The sequence below is a fragment of the Podarcis pityusensis genome (assembly GCF_964106645.2).
Source record: "Podarcis pityusensis genome assembly, chromosome: 8".
Lineage (NCBI taxonomy): Eukaryota > Metazoa > Chordata > Lepidosauria > Squamata > Lacertidae > Podarcis > Podarcis pityusensis.
Genome location: NC_138033.1, coordinates 38,843,579 through 38,860,564, shown reverse-complemented (window position 1 = coordinate 38,860,564; position 16,986 = coordinate 38,843,579). Strand labels below are relative to the sequence as shown.

General features: G+C 45.9%; 1 long non-coding RNA gene across 1 annotated transcript; it reads left to right on the top strand.

Annotated features, from left to right (window-relative positions):
• The first annotated feature begins 2,274 nt into the window (after positions 1 to 2,274).
• LOC308482628 lies at positions 2,275 to 3,028 on the top strand. The gene is made up of 2 exons (XR_013989364.1): positions 2,275 to 2,690; positions 2,778 to 3,028. It is a non-coding gene; the product is annotated as an uncharacterized lncRNA (long non-coding RNA).
• The last annotated feature ends 13,958 nt before the right edge of the window (positions 3,029 to 16,986 follow it).

Sequence of the window (16,986 nt, the reverse complement as noted above, 5' to 3'; positions counted from 1 at the left end):
CTCCCCACCTCTCATTATATATAAGGGTCTGGTGACTTCTGTTTCAGTGTATCTGAAGAAGTGTGCATGCTCACGAAAGTTCATACCAATAACAAACTTAGTTGGTCTCTAAGGTGCTACTGGAAGGAATTTTTTTATTACATATCAAAATTTTGATCAAAGCTTTGGGATTTTGATAAACTGGAGAGCTTACTTAAGAAATATTAAATACTTAATGGTAGAAGGCGGCCTACCCTTTCCAGTTGTGTTCAAATACAAACGAGGAAGAGTTACTTCTGGTTGTTTCTGCCTCTCCTCTTACAGAATACAAACTCTTAATGGAATACCCTCCTTTTAAAGAGCATTAGTGAAACTTAAGCAATTCTCCAAAGACTGAAATATATGGTGCTAGAGGAGACTCTTGAGAGTCCCATGGACTGCAAGAAGATCAAGCCTATTCATTCTTAAGGAAATCAGCCCTGAGTGCTCACTGGAAGGACAGATCCTGAAGCTGAGGCTCTAATACTTTGGCCACCTCATGAGAAGAGAAGAAGACTCCCTGGAAAAGACCCTGATGTTGGGAAAGATGGAGGGCACAGTTGGACAGTGTTCTCAAAGCTACCAACATGAGTCTGACCAAATTGCGGGAGGCAGTGGAAGACAGGCGTGCCTGGCGTGCTCTGGTCCATGGGGTCACAAAGAGTCAGACACAACTGAATGACTAAACAACAACAATACATGGGGGGATTTTTTTATAAAAAAAACAGTTTGATTATCTTCAAGGTCCAGAGTACCAGATGGCTCAGGTGAATCTCCATGGAAGGGTGGGGGATTGGCTAACCAAATACAGCCAGACAATGACATAAGACCCTCCCCAGTAGGAAGTTCCCAGTGAGAAGGCACTCAGCATTTTCCCCACAAGGCAAAGGGCACCTCAGAACGGGTTGTAAGGTGTAAGATGACTTACAATCATCTACCAAAAGGCACTTTCAAAACACCAAAATGCACCAACACTATGTACGACAAGGATGACAATGTGTGTACACTGATTAAAAACTGTTTATGCACAAAATACAGTTCAAAATACAGTACAGTTTGTTTGTGTACACACCCATGGTCCAGATGCCTGGGTTGTTGGGGAGGGCAAAATGCACCCTGCCAATTGTAGGATCCGGCCATCTTCTAGCCTTACTTCATTACTTGTTTGCTACAGGCAGGAATCATTCATTAATCCGGGTTTGACTTTGCATCTCAGTGGGTAAAACTGAACCATGAACAAGAACCTCAGATTTAAGATTCTGAGTGAAATTAATTGAAAGGTTTATTGGTATTCTGTGATCTGAACAGGAATCAACATTAATTAAGAAGTTGGCTAGACAAGAACACCCATTCAAGCAGTTTGAGGTGGCAATGCAATGTGACTAAAAGAACAATAATAAGACCAGCCTTTGCCAACCTCATGCCCTCCAGTTAATTTTGGACTACAACTCCCATCAGCCTTAGCAAGCACAATAAGTGATCAGGGAGGGTGGCTTCCTCACCAATGTTCTAAAGGCACATTAACCACTCAGCTTAGACTAGCCTATAACACACACACACACACACACACACACACACACACACACGGGGCGGGGAAGGTGTTCTTATCCCAGACCGTAACTGAATTAAATTTGAAATTGTTTTTATATGTGAAATTGCTTGAATGAAGTAAATAAATGGAATAAAGCCAAAATAAAATAGATTAAAAAGTGGGGCTGTCTCTTGGCCTATCCTTCTTCTAGGACAGGATTCACCAACAGGGGTCCCTCGCAAGACATTGTTGTCCAGCTCCCATTGACCTTGGCCACTGGCCATCTTGGCTGGGGCTGATGGGAGTTGGAGTCCAACACCACCTGAAGGGCACTCGGTTGACTACCCCTGCTCTAGCAGTAAAAACAAAGTCAATCTGTTGCTGCTGCACAAGAGAGAAACATTACCTTTACCCTTTGAAGGACTCAGATTGACTTGGTGAGTCTCACTGATCAGTGTTCAAGAGCCCCTGATTTATATGACTCCAGAAGGGGCACTTTGATCCCTTAAAAAATAAATAGAGCAGGCTTAAAAGGGATCGCTGCTGATGAGTGGCAATTTGGTGCCATTTGTATGTTTTGGCAAAGTTCAAAGGTCTGGGCTTTTGCTGATATATATAAAAATTTTAAATGACAATGCATCACTGTGGCCGAGAGAACAGAAGAATGCCGTCCATAAACAAGAAGCAAACAGGGTTGCTAGGTAACCAAGAATGAAGGCCTAAAAGCTGATTCCGCTCTGAGATTAAGGCATGTTTTCAAGTGAAGGGACACACACACACACACACACACATCCAGCACATTTCTTCTTCAGAAATATTGGCCTAATACGATTTTTGAACAGAATACTTTGACTTCCTCTCCCCTCACCAGACAGAACCAGGAGATAACATTAGCCACTCACAAAGCAATTTGTGACCACAGCCTTATCTGTGGGGAAACTGGGAGGCTGCCAGATGAGAACTGTTAAAAAGGAGGGCAGAATGACACATGAAAACAGCCTTCCCCCTCCCCGGTGCCCTCCAGCTGTTTTTGGACTACATCCGACCCAGCCGAGCCACCTGGGTCCACTATGCTCATGTAAGGCCACGCCCTTCTTCAGGTAGTCATCTTCTGGGTCACCGACTGAAGCCATGACAGTCAGTAAGTTTCCTAATTATGCCAATATTTCCCTTTGCAGTGTTGATCAGACCTCCCCAATGTTCTAATTCTGTCGTCTCTCTCCTGTAGAAGCAGCAAAGAAGGCAAAGCGTTTGATTTGCATGTAGTGAAATGTGTTGGTGGTGAAGGCTGGGATTTCTCAGAAACACTTCACACACTGTCGCTTGCTTGTCTCTCACCTCAGAGGCACCCAGCCCCAAACTTTCAGAATCCTCTGTGGGATTTTTTTATGCTCGATCTGTACTCTTCTTGCTGTTTCGTTGTAGTTTTCTTTTGTAGTATATTTTTTTAAATTAAATTTTCAAACATTTTCACAATAATCTTCATATCAAATAGTTACATTCTTTCATAAATTGACTTTCCACCCCTGTTTCCAAAGCGTTTTTACTCAGACATTTTCTACTGCATTATATCTTTATCTGTTGCAAAACGTTTCTCTACGACAATTATTTCATCATTTTTCTTCTGCTGCTTTTATCTTGAATCCTGCCCGCAATTTCATTTGACTATCGTGGTTTTTTAAATAGTCCACGAAAGACCTCCATTCCTCTATGAAAAGTTCATCATTTTGATCTCTTAATTTCGCTGTCAGCTTTGCCATTTCTGTGTAGTCCAGTACTGTTTCCTTGTATTTTTGAAAAAATGAGGAATCTGCCAAGTTGCTAGCCCTCTTCAAGCGTTCAAAGCATGGGTAGCACTGTGTGGTGCTCTCCAGGTGTTACTCAGCTGCAATTCCCATCATTCCTCACTGTTGGACATGCTGGCCTGGGCTGATGAGAGGTAGAGTCCAAAATCAGTAGGGTACCACTTCCCCTGGTGTTTAGGCTCAAGGTGTGGTGGTGTGTGCTAGTCCAGCTGATTCCTGATTGAAAGGCAGATTCTAACCATGTTCACCTGGAAGTCTCCCTGTGGACCTTCATATTCTTCATGCTGTGCACAAAAGGTTAGCAGAGGAGGGGGCAGGGTGGGACTGGCAGGGATGCTGAACATGCAGGCAAGGCTGGCACAAACAGTGCCACACACATAAACAAAAACCTAAAAGAGCCTGATGGATCTGGACAATGGCCCATCTAGTCCAGCATCCTGTTCTCACAGTGGCCAACCAAATGCCTGTGGAAACCCCAAGAACTGGAGACGAGCGCAACAGGACTCTACCCACCTGCGATTCCCAGCCTCTGGTATCCAGAGGCATAACAGTGGAGGTGGAACATAATGACAGATGGCCAAGTCACTATATGCATGTGTTCATTTCAGCATCCATTTTGTTTCATTTTTTCATCAATCTGCGAATTATATCTTTTACTTTAAAAAAAATCCTCATGAAATTCACATGTAACGACATCTATTAAGGGTATTTTTCTCAAAATGTGTTTTTCTAAGCCTATTTTGCCTCAAAATATATATTTAGAAATATTTTGACACTTTTTTTTGAGCTGTCAAATTATGTTGGAATATTCAGGAAGCACAAAAGCCAATGGATTTCCAACCAGGTAATTAATTCAGGAGGTACAAATCAGGCCAGTTCTAGGGATGGGGGGGGGGGAGAAAATCCATTCTGTTAATATTTAAAGGCAAACTTGCCAAATTTGCACTTTCTGAAGCAATATGTGAACTCGAACACAGAAATTCTATGAAATTTGCACGTTACTGAATTTTGCAATGCTGTTCTCCAGCCAAGTAATGTGTAAAAAAATGCATATACTTGTGCTCCCCCAGCTAATAGCTGCAGAGACGTCAAAAGCTGCACTCTGTGTTTATGTTAGGTTTTCTTTTGTCAAGTTTACTCAAAGGGAGATGCAAGGAAAAGCTAATAAACTAATAAATTGACATAAATACTGTTTTGCCACAAACTTACACATTCTGTACTTTAATTTGTAACCTCACTCATCTCTTTTTTAAAATCCTAGTAAGCACCCTGGAAAATTGCTTGCAGCCATGCTTTGCATTGGGAAGTAGGTTTCTAGCTGTTTATTGACAGCCAACAGAATTTGGATTCCATGTAGCAAGATTATAGGTTGCCACATTCTGAGCCTTGCTTTCTTAAAAGCATGTGGATTCTTTCCAAATTGGCTGGGGTGTGTGTGTGAGAGAGAGACAATTTTACGAGGCCTTTCACCTTGCAGAAACAGAGGCCAAAGTTTCTCTCCCCCCCCCCCCATGATGGTTGCATGCAACAGCTCTTAAGCTGCGTCTGTGGGCTTTTTAGGACCCGGGGGGGGGCAGTTTGGAAATGTCAGCAGTTGTAGGATGCAGACATTTTCTTTTTACCAATGCCATGCAAGCAGGTTCATTAAGCATTAATGCATGAGTGCACGAATTGCCATTATTTATAAGCCTGCCATGTTGCTTTATCATTAGACATTTTAATAAAATATGAATGAATGCTTTCTCTTCTCTTTGGCAATCACTTGTAGCCAAGTAGGATTGTCTTCCATAAACACGGTTTTAACAATGAGTCCGTAAGTGACAGTGGAGGCCAATTCTGGATCCACATGTCCTTCCACAGTGGGGACACTGGTTTCCGGGTGGGAGTTGACCACGGTGTGGATTTGCCAAGTGTGCCTTCCTCTTAGCACATTTCTCCCTTGCATCCTGAGTTTGAGTGTCTTCAAAGCCCACGACATCTTTGGTAAAGGCTGTTCTCCAGCTGGAGCGCTCGCAGACCAGTGTTTCCCAGCTGTCATTGTTTATACTACATTTTTTTAGATTTGCCTTGAGACAGTCTTTAAACCTCTTTTGTTGACCACCAGCATTATGCTTTCCATTTTTAAGTTCAGAATAGAGTAGTTGCTTTGGAATACGATAATCAGGCATCCGCACAACATGACCAGTCCAACGAAGTTGATGTTGAAGAATCATTGCTTCAACACTGGTGATCTTTGCTTCTTCTAGTACACTGAAATTAGTTCGCTGTCTTCCCAAGTGTTGTGTAAAAATTTTCGGAGACACCGTTGATGAAATCTTTCGAGGAGTTGGAGATGGCATTTATAAGTGGTCCATATTTCACAAGCATATGTAGTACGGTTGGTAGTTCAATATCTTTGTAAACAAGCATTTGGTTTCCCTGCAAATGTCACTCTGCACTTCAATCAGGAGAAAGCTGCACTTGCAGAGCTCAGGCGATGCTGGACGGCATCAATGTTGGCCCTTGTGGAAAGAAAACTGCCTAGGGAGGAGAAGTGATCGATGTTTTCCAACGTTACACCATTGAGTTGGATTTGTGGTGCTGCAGAGGAGTTATTTTGTACTTCTTGGTGCAGCACTTTGTTTTTGGATGTTGAGTGATAGGCCAAGCATTTCGTAAGTTTCTGCAAAAATATTTAGGATGGTTTGGAGGTCATCCTCTGAGCGTGCACACACTACGTTCTCATCAGCATACTGAAGCTCTATGACGGAAGTTACGGCAACCTTACTCTTTGCTTTCAGCCTGCTCACATTGGCTCCCAAAGCAAAAAGCCTGCTTAGCTCTATGAGTGATCCTAATGGCGTATGCCAATGTGTAGCGTTAAAAGTGTCTTTTCATATGCGAAGCTCTGCACATCTTGGGCCCTGTAACCAGAGTCTCCTCCTCAGGTTCCAGTACTTGCTCCGTTTACATTCACACACAGCAGATGAGCCCATGTGAACACTCAGTTTGTTGGCACATATACTAAAATTGGGATAGCATGGAGAAGATTAGCTTGGCTATGTCCCTGTGAGCCATGGGCTCGGAGAGCCAGCTCTGGAAAGAATGCCCACAGCAGAGGGGAGGGGTCTGTCATGGACACTGACACAGGGTATTGAAGAAGACAAGAAAGGCTTAAAAACTGAGTGATCTGGAAGGGGGTAGACCCAGTGCATACTGTACTGTAAGGGGAGGGGAGAGAAGGGAGGAGTGTTGAGAAGGAAAATGCTGCTAAACAGGCAAGACCTCATGCTAGGGCAGTGCTGGAGAACTTAATCCAGACCAAGGGCCTTCTGGGAAATCTTCTCAGGGCCACACACAGGTGGTGGGCAAGGCCAAAGGTCAAAGAGGACAGAACAACAAATGACAATGTTATCTTTGTACACTAGGCTAGTTTCCATACACCCATCTCTATCATCCACCCAAGGAAGCAACAGGCATCCTCCATAGATGGTATTTATCATTTTAGATTTGTAGTTATAGTGAGCCCTTTGGGAGGTGCGTGGTCAGAGATCACAGCAGGACTTGCTGTGACTGCTGATCACTGCAACCAGAAACCCTGCTTGCAAAGCAACAATTGGAAACTCAGTTTACAATCCCAGTTTTGGAGCCACATCCTCACCTGTAATGGGTATGGGGTTGCTCGTGCGTAAGTTGCCGCCTCTCCTGGCTATGTTGCCTTGTTAAACCTTTCTGTCTGGACAGCCCTTCAATTCGTGGCTGCCTCAGTCGCTAGCAGAATCCATCAGTGGGCGTTTCTTAAACCTCTTCCAACATAAAAGTTGTTTGACGCCCAGTCTCCTCCTACTCTCCCTGCGTGGAAGTCTTCTGCGCAGGGAGGGCGTGGGTAGCGGAGGACCCGTGCTCTCCCCGCTGGTGTCCAGTGAAGAGTCCTGGAGCCCTCTCGCCGATTCCCCCATCTGCCCCCCTTTATCCCTGGTGTAACGTTGATTTGCTTCCCCCTCTGCTGAACTGCCTCTCTCCCTGCTTGGCCCTTCTCCAGCATCATTTGAGAGCCTTCCCTCCGCCTCAGGCTCCGATGTCAGTTCCCTGACATCACCTTAGTGGTAGCTCATCACATCTGGAACTCCTTCCCTACTGAGGTCTGTCTGGTTCCATCTCTTTTTAGGCAGCTGGTTAAGACACCCTTTTTTCCCCCCATTGGTATTTGGAGGAGAGACATGCTCAACTAAAAAGGATTAGTAAATTACTATTTACTGATTCACTTTGAATGGTTGAGTTCTGGATTTTTAAGGACTATCAGGGTTTGTGGATTTTTTTGTTTTCTTTTTCTCTTATTTGACTTTGCTGCAAATCTCCACATGGTATGGGATCCAAATAAATAAATAATCTCTGTACTTGGGATTCATATGGTGCTGTGTTTCTCTTTATTATTTGCACCTTTGATTCCCATGTTACAGGACGTGCGGGGCCCATTTTTATAGTGACTGATGTGAAATCTCTGTGCTGCTAACCCCGAGCCAAACGGGCAGGCAGCAGTATTTTTAGGGCACTGAATTATTCAACAAGCTGTGCAGCTTTGGGGTGGTTTCCTTTGATAGGCAACAAAATCAGCTCTCACTCGCATTCTGTGTGCTCTGAAGCCACTTAAAGAAATCCAGAGTCTGCGATCTCCTGTGACACAGGTGTTTCTTTGAACCAACTATTCCCTCCCAGTAAATAGAATATACAATTTTCCCCCTTTAAAGATACAAGTTCTTGCCTATTGTTAGATATCAAAAATATCTTTTTCTACCATTTGTTGGGCTCATGAGAGCAAAGCAAAACCTTTCTAAAACATCATTTGGGGGAAGAGAGGAGGGAAAACAATCAAAATTTTTGAAAGGAGGTTGCCACTTATTTCTTCTTCATCATCATCTTCATTATCATGTCACTTTCTTTTCAGAAAGGAACTCAAAGCAACACCGAAAGCAGAGTAAAAGCATCCTAAGATGCTTACCAAAAGCATATATATGAGCATTTTATTAAGTTCTTATATTAGGCTCACCAAATACAAACACACACACACACACACACACACACACACACACACACACTTATACTATGGACCCCTGGCACTTTTATCAAAGTATGAATATCAACACCTTATTTTGTTTTTTACTACCCACCCCCACCCCCATATGCAACATATATCATATCCTCCAACATTTTCTCACCCAAATCCAGGGCATCACCCCCTGCAGCATGCTGCCACCCCACCGCTCACAACATCCCCATTGACTACTGCTAAGGTGTTAAACACTTTGCCAAGAGATGAGATCAGACACTGATTATGCTGAGGATTGCCTCCTTCAATGTGGTTGCTCCTAATTTGAAGGCGGTAATCTGGATTCAATTGATAGATCAATTACTCCTTTGCCCCTTGGGAAAGGGAGAGAAGTACATTTTTCTCTTCTCTTCTCTTCTCTTCTCTTCTCTTCTCTTCTCTTCTCTTCTCTTCTCTTTTCTTTTCTTTTCTTGTCCAAAAGCAGTTTTGCTGCAAGGACTGGATTGTTTTCTAGTTGGAGCTTTGTCCCCCAAACAGCAATAAAATGTTGTTGTATTTTATAAATTACTAGCATTCTCATACCCAGCCTGCTTGGGAATAGTAAGAAACCAAAAACCAGAGGTTAAAATCAGTGCAGTTTAAATGTTCAGTCTGTCATCTTGATGCAAAATGGTGTCTAATTGTATCCAAACAGAGACTCAAACCTGATCCTTGATGTTGGGAACCATCGTGCACTTTACCATTTCTTGATGTTGGAAGCGATCTATGAAGTCAACATAGGTTTTTGTGCCCTTTTGGCTGCATAAACAATGGCACTAAAAAGCCTGAGCTCTGCCTATAGACGGAGTGATCCAACTGAAAGCAGTGGAGTAAATATGCTTTGGATGTTGCTATGTGCTTAGGATCACAATCTAGAAGAACCTGCATAGGTGGAGGATCAATCTACTAGGCTAAAAGGGCCTGTTAATCTTATATCTGCCAGTATCTGCAAAATCCCTATTGTACAATCATTGGTTCTCTGTCAAGTGAGTTTTAAGCTTTTTGAGTGAAAGAGCATCAAGATCATCCACTCCCCTTGTGGAGCCTCTAATAGAACTCCCTGCCATAAAATTTGAATTCCAACTTGACACTCTAGCTTACGTTGGTCCCCGCTCCCATCCCTCGGTTCTGCTAGTCATGGTTGTCTCTCTCCTACTATCCTAAATAATTTAAGTCAGCTCAGCAGCTTTAGTCTTCACCTATCCGATCACAACTCATAACTGTGGCGTGATAAGTAACCTAGTTTGCTTAATGAATGAAGAAGAAGAGAGAAACTGGGCACAGCCCTTCCTTGCCTGCCAAACACACCCTGAAATGGGGAAACCACCAGATCAGTCCTAGCCAAACCAGCCTTTCAGACTGTAAGCCTGAGAGTGGAGGCTGGTCCATTAGGACAAATAGAGCATTGCCTTACCAACCTCAATCTGCCCTCAGCCAGCTCTCACCCTCAACCCCCACCCTGTCTTCTTACAGCTGGTCCAAGCTGACTGCCTGTCAGCTTCCTCCTCGGGCTGCATTCACACAACATTCCTGGGTCTGATGCGAGTTGTAGTTCAAAACATCTGGAGGGTCCTAGTTTGAAGAAAGCTAACTTATTGAGCAATGTTTTATTTTCTGCAATGGAGCTCTGAGTCCTTTTATATGAGAGAAGGATTGAAGTTGTCATAAATATTCCATTGAAGTTAGATGACTCATTGCTGTTTGAGAGTCTTGTTTGATTCTGACCTATTTCTGTTCCACAGTGAATTGCAGCAACTTAATATATCTGTGATACCTTATCATGAAGAGCTTACTGTGGCAGATTTGGGGTGTAGTCTGGAGCTAGAGGAGGAGGATCCTACAAATCAGCTAATCTGTTCCTCTGATTGCAAAAAGCCTCCACTCCACACACATGCTTCCACCATACTGCTTGGGTTCCCATCGCTTTAGAAGAGGCTGTAAACATACCAGACAGCCATCTGATGTGATCTATCCCTTTAACCAGATAAGGCTGAATATTCCCTTGCTTGGAACATCTGAGTTATGAACAGCAACCCTTTATGCAGGTTAACAGGCTGAGCTGATAATAACAACCCCTACTGGATGCCAGAGGTCCCTCTAGACTGGCACCCCATTTCCCCACAGCAGACAGCCAGATGCCCTAATGGAAAGTCCCAAAGCAAACATAAAAGCAATACCTTTATCTCCTGCTGTTGTTCCCTGAGTCCCCAACAAACAATGTTAGAGGAGGGGTTGGTTAGCTCAGGCCTGGAGAACGGATGTGGCCCTCCAAGCCTCACTGCCTGGCCCTTGGGACTCTTGTCACACCTCATCTTCCGCATAGCCACCGGCCTTCCTTCACACCCTCCATGGGTGTTTCTGTCTGGCTAGAACATGTCCTTGAATCAGGGTCAGCGAGGGGCGTGGCCTGAGGCGAGGGGGTGGCAGTGGCTGCAGGGGCTGGGATGGTGAGAGTTCTGAGGGCCTGGTATAGAGCCTTGGAGAGCTGCATCCGTGGCCCATTCCAGACAGCGCTGGCCAATAACATCACTTCCACAAGCCACAAGCTGGAGCTGCAGTTGTGGCTGGACTCTGCTGAACACAGGTGTGAATTATAATAATAATATTTGCACCCCGCGCATCTGACTGGGTTGCCGCAGCCACTGTGATGTGCATCAGTCTGTTTGAGTGGCAAAGCCTTTTGCTTCAGGGTCAGTTCCCATATCTATCAAATGGAAATAAAGGTGACTGATCTTATAGCACTGCGAGGCCAGGCATACATTAAAAATGTTATTTAAGGGATGTGTTCATGAATTGGATCCTTTTCGAATAAGGAGTATTCTTCTTGACACGTAAATATCAAGGGCGCCATGCCATCCCCAGGGAACTATCAGCCCAATGAAAATGAATGAATGTTCCACAAGAGGAATATAGGAAACTGACTTATACTGAGGGCTCATCCATACTTATATTTTGCCCCATTCTTTCTAGGTCCATGTTTTAAAGTGCTATGTCTGAGCATTTTTATTTTTATTTTGCCCTGGCCCTTTCCCCATGAAAACCTACTCTTTAATGCTGAAATGAAACAAATGGCAATTTGGGTTTTCCTGTAATTGCTGTTTGCTCTGATTCAATGGTAAAGAGCAGGTTTTCACAGGGAAAGCGCCGTGGCAAAAAGGGTGGTGTGTGTGTGTTATACACAGCACTTTAGAGCATGGACCTGTGCCTAGAAACACAGCACAAAAGGAAGTCTGGATGAGGCCTGAGTCAGACCAATGGATTCTCTAGCTCAGTTTTGCCTACATTGAAGGACAGTGACTTTCCAATGTTTTTCCCAGCCCTTATGCCAGCCAATCTGTCAATTTCAGTTTCTCATCTTCAGTTCTTCACATTACTGCATCATTTTGTGAATGTTTAACAAAATATTCATCAGCATTTTAGTGTACAATTTTACCTAATAAACACATTTTTCCAAGCAATTCAAAAAATTTCCCTTTACGATGCATGTTTGTATATTATTTTTGCAGGTTATGCACACATTTCCCCAATATACACATTTTTGTACAGGCTGCTTTGCAAAAATTCAGTCATATGTGACTTTCAAGAACTAGCTGAATTTCAGTTTGTTATTGTTTTGTAAAGTGTGAATTAGCTAGTTTCTCATTAAAATGTGAACTGAAATGACTTTCTCATCCTTCTCTCATGCGAACCCTGCTCATCTCAATAAGCTGAAGCCAGAAATATGGCAATTATCTGCCATGGGTGAACTATATGGGCAGATTAGGGGCGTCAACATTTTGGAAGCAGCATCCGATTCTTCTTGTGCACACATAAAATGAGCAATTTTGTTGAAGACCTAAACTAAGAAGGCAAGCCAAGGAATTACTTCAGCACAGTGCCCTCAGGTAACCTGTCACATTCAAGAATTGCATATTGTTGCTGCTACTCTGTTGTTGCTGCTGCTCTTCCATCCCACTCTTTTTGTACAATTTCAAATGCTGCTACTATCAGAGACTCATTTCAGCAGACTCTAATAAACCTCTTCATCAGTGCAAAGGAGGTGCAGCACTTCCTGGGAATCCTGAGGCATCCCAGCCTCAGTTCTCCGTACAAGGGCATGGTGTGCTCAGTCCCAGTGCAGGCTCAAGTACAGGTGTTTGCTGAGGTCCCCTTTAGCATCACTAAAGTCCCATATCCATCTACTTTGATTACAGCTGGGATGCTTCTTGCTTCCCACCAAGGCTCCACCCTTTTTCTCTCTTAGGGCTCTGGACTCTGCAGGTGGTAGAGTCTGACCATTTGCAAGGGCCACTTTCTCTTCTCCACTGCTTGAGAGCAGGAGTGAAGAACCTTTCTCAGGCTGAGGGCCACACTCCCTTCCTGGCAATGCTCCAGAGGCCACATGCCAAGGTAGGCAGAGCAACAAATGCAAATGTTATCTTTGTACAAAATGCTAGATTCTACACCCATGCAAACATTCCTCTCTATTCTCCCTCCAGATAAGCAAGGGGCAGTATTAGAGTTCAAGGGCACTTGGGCCAAAAGGAGGCCCAGTGAGGGGTGTGGCTGAGGGAAAGGGATGCGTGTGATTGGAGGAGAGTCCCAAAGGCCAGATGGAGAGGCTGCAAAGCCACGTTTGGTTCTGGTGGCTAGACTGTCACTATCTCTGGCATGCCACTTTTACTATGTTGTTGCTGTTGTTGGTTTATTGCCACTGTGACCTCAAAGAAGTTGAGGTGACGAGGGTAGGGTGAGCAAGGATTACTCACCTCCGTCACTGGTGCTGTGCAATGCCAGGTCTATAGGCAACAAAACCGCCACCCTGCGAGATTTCTTTACCTCGCAGGGGGTCAACCTGGCTTGTGTGACGGAGACCTGGGTGCGCGAAGGGGCAACAGTTACCTTACGAGAGATGGCGCCCCCGGGTTTCTCCGTCCTCCACCAGTCGCGGACTGTGGGCCGGGGGGGAGGGGTGGCATTATTAATCCGGGAAGATTGTCCTTTCAGGGCTCTACCATCGCCATCGATCCCCGGCATTGAATGTGTTGGCCTAGTGTGGGGCTCCAAGGAGAGCTTGGCTGTCTGGCTGGTGTACCAGCCACCTAGCGCACCAGTAGCCACCCTGTCAGGCCTATTGGAGGCAGTGGCCGGCTGGGCCTTGGAGTTCCCTAACCTATTGGTATTGGGGGACTTCAACATCCATGCTGATGCCACTCCCTCCTCACAGGCTCTGGACCCGGTATCTTCCATGGCGACACTAGGGCTCTCCCAGTTTGTTTCGGGCCCCACACATCAAGCAGGCCACACGCTGGATTTGATCTTTGGTGTAGGTATAGATGAGATCATGTCTCCTTCGATGAAGGTGCCATGGTCTGATCACTACGCTCTGAAGGCCAGGATTGACTTTCCACCCCCACCCTGCTTAGGTGGCGAGCCGATTTGTGCTCGCCCGCAGAGGCTGATGGACCCTGATAGATTCTGCAAGCCTTGCGGGACCTTGCTCCCCCTGGCGACTCATTGACTGAGCTTGCTGAGGGCTGGAATATCCAGCTCCTGGCAGCCATCGATGAGATCGCACCTAAGCGCCCTCTGCGACCCCGCAGAAACCGGGCTCCCTGGTTTACCGAGGAGCTCCGGAAAATGAAGTGGGACCTCAGACGGCTAGAGCGAGTATGGCGGGGTGCCCGTGACGGAACTGAAGGAGGCAGTGGTGCGCCCGCTCTTAAAGAAAACATCATTAGATCCTTTAGATCTATCCAATTACCGCCCGGTTTCGAATCTTCCGTTCCTGGGTAAGGTGATTGAGAGAGCGGTTGCTGAACAGCTTGGTGGGTTTCTGGATGAAACATCGGCTCTGGATCCAGGGCACAGTCCTTCAATGGCTGCGCTCGTTTCTCTCTGGTCGGGGACAGAGGGTGGCGCTTGGGGGGGAATTGCCATCGCGCCACTCCTTGGTGTGTGGAGTACCTCAGGGTGCGATACTCTCCCCGATGCTTTTCAACATCTTTATGCGCCCCCTCGCCCAGCTTGTCCAGAGTTTTGGGCTGGGTTGCCATCAGTATGCTGATGACACCCAACTCTATCTGTTGATGGATGGCCATCCTGACTCGGCCCCAGACACACTGACCAGATGTTTGGAAGCTGTGGCTGGATGGTTATGTGGGAGCCGGTTGAAGCTAAATCCTTCGAAGACAGAGGTCCTGTGGCTGGGACGGGACAATATGGGATTGGGGAGGCAACTCCCATCTCTTGCGGGGGCGCAATTAGTGCCAGCACCGTCCGTTAAGAGTTTGGGTGTAATCTTCGACACCTCCCTTTCCATGGAGGCGCAGATAGCAGCTACAACAAAGGCGGCATTTTTCCATCTCCGCCAAGCTAAGCAGTTGGCTCCTTACCTCTTTCGCCCTGACCTAGCCACTGTGATCCACGCGACGGTCACCTCCAGACTGGATTATTGTAACTCGCTCTACGTGGGGCTGCCCTTGAGACTGACCCAGAAACTCCAGCGGGTACAGAATGCTGCAGCGAGACTCCTTACGGGGTCTTCGCTGCGAGATCACATTCACCCGGTGCTATACCAGCTGCACTGGCTCCCGGTGGAGTACAGGATCAGGTTTAAGGTGCTGGTTTTAACCTTTAAAGCCCTATACGGCCTAGGACCCTCGTACCTACGGGACCGCCTCTCCTGGTGTTGTTTGAGTGTTGTTTATGCCCCACAGAGAAACTTACGGTCTCCAAATAAAAACATCTTGAAGGTCCCAGGCCACAGAGAAGTTAGGCTGGCCTCAACTAGAGCCAGGGCTTTTTTGGCTGTGGCTCCGATCTGGTGGAACACTCTGTCACAAGAGACTAGGGCCCTGCGGGACTTGACATCTTTCCGCAGGGCCTGCAAGACAGAGCTGTTCCACCAGGCCTTTGGCCAGGGCACAGCCTGACTCCCTCCCTCGGCAATCTTCACGGAGCTCTGGCTCAATGGTTGCCAGTGGCTTGATTTGAATTAATTTTATAATGAATGGTTTTAGAGTGTTGTTTGTGCTGTACTTTTGTACTGTTTTATTGTTGTTAGCTGCCCTGGGCCCGGCTTCGTCTGGGGAGGGCGGGATATAAATAAAAATTTTTATTATTATTTATTATTCACATAAGAATAAATAAATCTTATAATTACAGAGCTGCTGTGTCCTTCTTCCCAGCACCACAGTTGAGCATGGCACAAACTCTGATTTTTTTACTTATTTGTTGCATTTATATCCCACCTTTTCCTTCAAGGAGCTTAAAGTGGCACACATGGTTCTCTCCCTCTTCATTTAATCCCCGCCCTGTGAGGTAGGTTAGGCTGAGAGGCAGTGATCGGCCCAAGGTCACCCAGTGAGCTTCATGGCTGAGTGGGGATTTGAACCCTGGTCTCCCAGGTCCTACTCAAACATTCTGGCCACTGAACCACACTGTTCTTCCCTGACCACCAGCTGAGACTGTCAGCTTGTGGTTTCAGGATGGGCCTGGCATATTCTGCAAATCTCCTCTATCCATCATCTTGTGGTGCTGCCTGGGGCCACTGCGGTTTTAATGATGGGTTAACATTCTCTCTTTGGTGGGGAACCTGAGGAGCTGTGTCACCTGGGCTGGTCCTGGCTTGTAAACCTGAGACCAGGAGCAATGCTGTCCCATTGCAAGTCATGCTGATAACTGCTACCATTTCCAACTGCAATTCCCCTCAGTGTTTTGGGATTCTGGCCTCTTTCCTGAGCTGTAACCACTGAAGCTAGCAGCTGAGCTGGGAATGTCTTCAGAAAGTGTAGCGAAGAAGGGGGGAAACGAAGCAATCCGCAAACTCAAGGATAGCCAATTTAGTACCTTACAACAGTTGCTAGACTACAAATCTCAATATCCCCAAGCATTGACCATGCTTTGTAGTCTGGAATATCTAGAGGGCACCAGGTTGGGGAAGGCTTTCTGAGGGATAGCCAACAAGGCATCATCCAGATGGTGCTAGATGACAATTCCCATAACCTCTGAGCATGGACCATGCTGGCTGGAACTTATGAGAGGGCACCACCTGAAGGGCACCATCTCTGAATTAACTAAGTTGCTCCTGTCTTGTGGAACCTCAGTATCCCATACACCTGATGTTCCATCATGTTTTGATGCAACAGAAATCTTTTGTTTCAGTCCCCGCAATACCCATGTGAGTTGTTTGTACAGTGGTACCTCTGGTTGCGAACGGGATCCATTCTGGAGGCCCGTTCGCAACATGAACAGAACGCAACGCATGACTGCGCGTTTGTGTGTGTGTGGGTCACAACTCGCCTCTTCTGCGCATGCACGTGATGTCATTTTTGCGCATCCGCGCATGCGCGAGTGGTGAAACCTGAAAGTAACCCTTTCTGGTACTTCTGGGTCACCGCGGGACGCAACCTGAAAACGCTCAACCTGAAGCAAACGTAACATGAGGTATGACTATATATATCTGTAGTGGGTGGGGACCAGGCAAAAGAGAATTCTAAGTGCAGATGGTGGCTCCCAAAGCAGTCATGCCACACATTCCATTTTGCTTGGAAGATAGCAGGCAGCTCCCCAAGAGGATTCACAAT